The 6,000-nt window shown below is 42.2% G+C and overlaps 1 long non-coding RNA gene across 2 annotated transcripts in view; it reads left to right on the top strand.

Moving 5' to 3' along the window:
* The first annotated feature begins 71 nt into the window (after nt 1-71).
* LOC105240146 overlaps nt 72-6,000 on the top strand; it is a 34,656-nt gene continuing 28,727 nt past the window's right edge. For both annotated transcript variants that reach the window (XR_004620688.1, XR_004620687.1), the window contains exons 1-3: nt 72-406; nt 4,087-4,283; nt 5,729-5,816. This is a non-coding gene — a long non-coding RNA (uncharacterized LOC105240146). The remainder of the gene's footprint in view (nt 407-4,086; nt 4,284-5,728; nt 5,817-6,000) is intronic.

Raw genomic sequence — 6,000 nt, 5'->3', positions numbered from 1 at the left:
GCACCGCCAGCCCGCGCTCCCACCCCCGCCCCGCCCTCCGCCCTCCCCCACACGACGCGCGCCCTCTTCGGAGCGCTGCACCGCCCTGCCGCGCGCTCCCCTCCGGGGCTCAGCCCCCCAAAACACTCGGCGCGCGCCCTGGGCATTTAAAGGGACAGGCCCCACGCCGCTGCTGCCCGGAGGCCGCCTCTCGAGGGGGCCCTCGGTCTCCGCGCGAGGTCTGAACTGGGGACCCGGTCGCGCCCTCACCGACTTACACCGCCGAGAAGCGCAGTAGGGGTTTGAGCCTGGAGCTCTGAAGGAGATCGGACTTGTTTGCCCCCGCATCGTCGTCAGCTTTGAGAGGTTCTGTTATATTTAGTGATAATAACACCCAAGGATAGAATTTTTATTACCCTCGGAAAAGGTATGGAACATACCCATCATTTCACGTAACCCTTAGAACAAGCCTCTGATTCTGGGCCCCATTTTACACTGAGGGAAAACTGTGGTTCCCAGAGGCGACGAACCTCCTCCCGGAGCTTCTGACCCCATTGCTGGTGCTATTTTCTTCTTTTCTCCATCGCCGGGGAAATACAGACTGAGGCTAATAGCTGGTTGTGGAAGGCTTTCATCAAGTTGTTGAGCACTAATGGGACCCGTGTTTCCACTGGGCGGCCCAGCTCCGGAGGGAGGGAGAAAGCAAGAGTTACGGGGCTTTATTAATGGTAAGGTTTGTTGGGGACTCCGCTGGCAGACATTACAAAGCCTATATTCCAAAATGCCATGTGTGGTGTATCCCCATTTTACAGAAAACTGAGGAAGGAAGTGGTTGGCGGCACGGAAGGGCTGAGTCACGGGCGGCGCTCAGGGCTGAGCCCCAATACCTTAGTCCTTAGCTCATTTCTTTGCCCTCCCCAGGAAGACGTACCTGATTAAAGGAGAGAGACCTTTTTCACTAATAACACACTGGCCTCATCTCACTCCCTGCATCTTTAATTAATGTTTACAAAGCACTTTAATCTACCCAACATGCTAGTTAATTAGGCCAGTATTATTATGCCTCTCTTTCTGAACCAAATCCAGGAGAGTATCAATATTGTCAGTCCTTAATCCTTGATGAATAATGGGCCTAATCTTTCTGCTGTTTGTTTTTTTTTTTTTCAAATTGTGTCCCATATTGTGTTAAATACTAATTCATTTAGCATGAATGGGCTTACTAAAAGTTAGAGACTGTTAAACACCCTCCGGTGAGAGGTGAAATAGGCAACCCTTGTCTTTAAGGATTTCAGGTAAATAAAAAGACATGTTGTCAAGTGCTTCCCAGAATTTTTCTTTCTTCTTTATTGTGCTTTTTGCTTGGTAGGGTTTGCATGATGTATAAACATATGTTTGGCTTAATTTTTAAAGTTTACTTAAAATTTCTGATTTACACATTATCTCTTGTGTAAAAATTCAGTATCTTTTCTTACAGGTGAGGAAGAGATAAGAAAGTAGGAATTGAAGGATGATGTCATTAGGAAGGAGGAAGGAGAAAAGAAAAAGGCAAAAAAAAAAAAAAAAAATCCCCCCCACCACCACCAAAAAAAAGCCAGGGAATGAACAGGGAAGAAAGTGAGCAAGAAGATTTCAACCAGGTGGCTGTGGGGCCATGAGGCCAGCCCCTGGCTAGCACAACCCAGAGCTTTGTGGGAATTACAAACAGGTGGACCTTCCTCTGGGCTGGTGGGGACCTAGCCAGGGCCCCAGAGTGACTACGTGAACACAGGCTGGCTTCCAGTCCCCACTGCACCCCTGTCGAGGGACATTTGTGCCCATCAAATAACGCAAAGGGACTAGAACACCAAGGGAAGTAAGAGAACAAGAAATGGCTTAGAGGGGTAATTTAAGAAGTTACTCATGAAAGTACTTACATGACGTCAAGGGAGAAAAAAAGGAACAAAGAAACATCTGGAGGGTCTTTGTATCTACCATTGTTATTCCTTTAAAACCCATAGAATTTACAAAATTTTACTTTATATTCGAGTTTTTAATCAGTCTTCCGAGGCTGCTTTTTGTTAAGAAAATCCTGGCAATACATGACCCCCAAATATGAGACAAACACTATCGTGAACTTTGTGTAAATTAAAAATCTTGAGGTAAACTCAAAAGATTAAGCTATACCTACGGGTTTGTTTTATAAAAATAGTTAACTGTAGAACATTGGCTTCAGAAACTGCAATATCCGTTTTGGCCACTAGAGGAGGCATACAGGAAAAAAGAAGGGTTAGTAATTTTCATGTTTCCTTCACTAAAAAATTATAGCATTGTAGAGTCGAAAGAGAAGTAAAAAAAAATTATTTTATGCCTCTTCCACTCATAAGTGTGATTTTGAGCTGCTTGTCTTTTTGAGACTCAGTTTCTCACCTGTACAACACCTACCCTGGAAGGTTAAAACAAAGTTATTTTAACAGGCGCCCCCAGATACATTAAAGAATTTTAAAAATAGAAAATTTAGGCAAATACTTGTGTGACCTCAAGATGAGGGAAGAAAAGAAATGGAAAAATCATAGATGAAATGACCATTAGACTCGATTACATAAAAATTTTAAATCCTGACAAGTAAAAATTTTGTGGGGGTGCCTGGGTGGCACAGCAGTTAAGCGTCTGCCTTTGGCTCAGGGCATGATCCCAGCGTTGTGGGATCGAGCCCCACATCAGGTTCCTCTGCTATGAGCCTGCTTCTTCCTCTCCCACTCCCCTGCTTGTGTTCCCTCTCTCGCTGGCTGTCTCTATCTCTGTCAAATAAATAAATAAAAATCTTAAAAAAAAACAACTGCAAAAAAAAAATTTTGTGAACAAAATTTGAAAAGAACAAAAGACCCTATAGAACAGTGCATAACAAATCTGACAGTTAATTTTATCCTCAATACAAGAACACCCATAAGTTGATAAGAAAACTTTAATGACTCAATGGGAAAATTACCTTAAAAAAATGGTTATTACTTAGCACTTACCCTATGTGTGTTATATTTTAAAGTGTTTGAACTTCCTAGTAATTGGAAAAGTAAAAATTTAAAATAACTAATATACCTGTTAGGAAACATTTTCTTTAATTCTGACATTCAATACTGACAGGAATGCAATGAAATGGCAAATTTTACATACTATCAGTGAGAGCATAAATTGACATAACTTTACTGGAAAGCAACTTTATTTTATTTATTTAATTTTTAAAAAGATTTTTTTTTTATATTCATTTTAGACAGGGAGATACGGAGAGAGAGCATGAGCAGGGGAAAAGAGAGAAGCAGACTCCCAGCTGAGCAGGGAGCCCTACGTGGGGCTTGAGCCCAAGACCTGGAGATCATGACCTGAGCCAAAGGCAGACGCTCAACCATCTGAACCATCCAGGTGCACCTGGAAAGCAATTATTTAAAAATATTTCCCAACTTTAAAAATGTTTATGCACGTTGATCCTGTAATTCCAAATCTAAGGATTCTATAGAAATAGTCAGAAATGAGCACAAAGATTTGTGCATAAAGATATATACTGTCTCCTTTTTATAATGTCAGAAAATTAGAAACAAGCAAAACATCCAAAATTAGGGAGAAATAAACTACCATGCAGCTTTTTGAAATGAGGAATTTTTAGTGGCCACATGAAAATACCTAAATATATGGTTAAGGGGGCAAAAAGAACATTACAAAATTGTATGTAAATTATTATTTCATGGAAATACGTTTCCACGTACATGGAAAATGCATGTATGTATGGAAAAATTAGAAGGACATCTGTCAAATTGATGGCAATTAGCGTTTCTGGTTCTGATTATGTGATTCTTTTTTTTTTTTTTTTTGGTATTGTATATGTTCCAAATTTTCTGTTGTGACTCTACATTACTTTTACACATCAACAAAAACTAGTAAATATTATATTTCTACATGAGCCAGTGTGCATTGCATTAAGCCTGGCTTCTATCAAACATTCAATAAATATTTGATAGACGACAGAAGGAAAAGAAGGACATTGATGCACTTCAAGGATGATTTCCTAGTGAAGTTTCTTGATTTAAAAAAAGAAATAATTTTTTAAAAAAATAAGAAATAATTTTTCTGCTTCTGCAGATGAAGAATTTATGACCTGGAGGTTTTTGGTGACATGTTTTAGAGGAAGACTAGAAAAAATGAAGTGGAAATGGTTTCATACTTCCTGAAAGCAAGTGGACAATGTCCGTATTCCAGGGCAGTATTTTGAAGAAGAAACATGTGGAAGAAACAATTATGGAAGAAAACCGTAAACGAGTTGTTCCTACAATTTAATGGTAAGCATTCTGAAGGAGAGCAAGTGCCCAGAAGATGCCTGGTGAGTGGCGGTGCTGCTCAGGCAAGCGTTAGGACCTGCCAGTGAACGAGGTCCAACCTGGCAAAGAGGATGTATGTGCCCCTTCATCCTTCATCCGAAAATTCTCTGTGGTCTTTTCTGTGGCAAGCACTACTATGGGAAGGTCTAGGAGATAAAACAGTGAACCGCATAAATGAAGCCCCTGCCTAAAAGGAACTGAGAGTCCAGGAGGGCTTGGAGAGACACAGACAAGACTCAGGAGATAAAATGGTTAATTGCTAACAGTCTGTTAATCCACAGGCGATTCTGTAAATAAAAACAAGAGTGAGCTGAATGACATTTCCCCCCAGAGATAAGCCTGAGGCATAATTGGGGGTTAAAATGTGACTGAGGACAGCTTGTTTTGCAGCTGAAGATCTGTGTCCAGCTAGTTTTCAGTTTACAGGCGGAGGACACAAAGCCGACAGGGTGTGGAAATGGCTTGTGTCTGAGGAGACTGGGGGTAGGGCAGTGGCTGAGGGAAGGGCTTTTCAAGGAGTCTTAGGAGGTTTCCTGTGCAAGGTGTCTGGTAACCCCCACCCTCTTTCCATCAAACCTTCACTAACTCCCCACTTCCTCCTGAGTGCTTTTGGTGTGGGGAGATTTGAATATGGCCAACACCAGCTTCAAGGGGAGTGTCAGGTAAGAGCAGGACTTGGTGAGACAGTCCAGTTTATGTCACAGACAAAGCAAGTACCACATTTGGAAGGATAGGTAAGTATGGTGGGTGGAGTGCTGTGTATGTGGAGTTTGTTACCTTTCTGTTACGTTGAACTTTCGTAAGCCCATTTCAGTTAAAATATTTCATTATACCAGATTTTTAAGTCTGAGGGCTGACTTTTTTTTTTAAGGTTTTTTATTTTTATTTATTTGACAGAGAGAGAGACAGCCAGCGAGAGAGGGAACACAAGCAGGGGGAGTGGGAGAGGAAGAAGCAGGCTCCCAGCAGAGGAGCCCGATATGGGGCTTGACCCCAGGACTCTGGAATCATGCCCTGAGCCGAAGGCAGACGCTTAAGGACTGAGCCACCCAGGTACCCCTGAGGGCTGACTTTTTTACTACAGTACCATTGTGACCCAAGATAGAACTTCCTCTTTGATCTGACCCTGAACTTGAGGATGTGAATTCCCAGAATTGTGAGAGAGCTCTTTCTTAGGGTTGCAGTCAGAATGAGGATAAAGGAATCACCCAGCAGGATATGTGACCACTTCGTGGGGCTGCAAAGTCCTGGTCTGGCCACCAGCTTTACAGACCTGGGCATTACCAGGCTCTCAGGCACTGAGTCCCCATTGCATTTCCAAGTTGCAATGTTGGTGGAGGGGAAGATGGGGGAGACCTTACTGGTCATCCTTTGATAAGCTTAAAATATTTTATTTCAATTTCCAGATTGTTAAATAGGATTTTAAAAAATCTTCCTGTGGAGAATCACAACAGGAAAAGAAAAGGGAAATCGCACCACACGCTACCATTCACTGTGAGTAATAAAATGTTGTGCGATGTGTTTCCTGTTGTCCTCAAATAGTTACTGAGGGTTAACAGTACTCACCACCTCGTATGTTCCAAATTCAAGACATCACCAGGAGCTATCTCCTCAGGGTTTACTGACAGTCAACAAACCCAAACTGGCCCCACCACCAACACCCCCACTTCTAAACTAA

This window comes from Ailuropoda melanoleuca, chromosome 15, assembly GCF_002007445.2.
Source record: "Ailuropoda melanoleuca isolate Jingjing chromosome 15, ASM200744v2, whole genome shotgun sequence".
Classification (NCBI taxonomy): domain Eukaryota; kingdom Metazoa; phylum Chordata; class Mammalia; order Carnivora; family Ursidae; genus Ailuropoda; species Ailuropoda melanoleuca.
This window is presented reverse-complemented; position numbering and strand designations above follow the sequence as displayed.